Consider the following 476-nt stretch of genomic DNA (forward strand, 5'->3'; position numbering starts at 1 on the left):
TAGAGAGGGACATCATGCTGGGTAGAGTGGAGGGACAGCGCAGGAGGGGAAGACCCTCTATGAGGTGGATTGATTCAGTGACTAGGGTACTCGGGATGGGTTTGTCAGAGGCAATGAGATTGGCACAGGATAGAGCACAGTTTAGGGCAGTTGTACATAGGGTCCCTATGAGTCGCAAACGACTCGACGGCACATAACAACAACAACAACAACAAATCATCAATTCCAAGTTCATAGAGTTTCCATAGGCATGTGGTTTAGGATGTGGATGCTACTCCTGCTTCCAAATCTATTTTACATCTGGGAGTTCCACCAAACACCGTCCACATTGGGAAGCCATTCTGGTATTTGATACCTCAATGGTACAAGATTCAGCATCACAGCAAACCCACGTTACTTCATACTGCACATTGACAAAGAGTGATTTATAAAGTGGAAGAGTGTCCCTCCAGATATAACAGCACTAGTTTCATTTA

The sequence above is a fragment of the Elephantulus edwardii genome, unplaced genomic scaffold (genome assembly GCF_000299155.1).
Source record: "Elephantulus edwardii isolate Elephantulus edwardi_28Jun2011 unplaced genomic scaffold, EleEdw1.0 scaffold00001, whole genome shotgun sequence".
Lineage (NCBI taxonomy): Eukaryota > Metazoa > Chordata > Mammalia > Macroscelidea > Macroscelididae > Elephantulus > Elephantulus edwardii.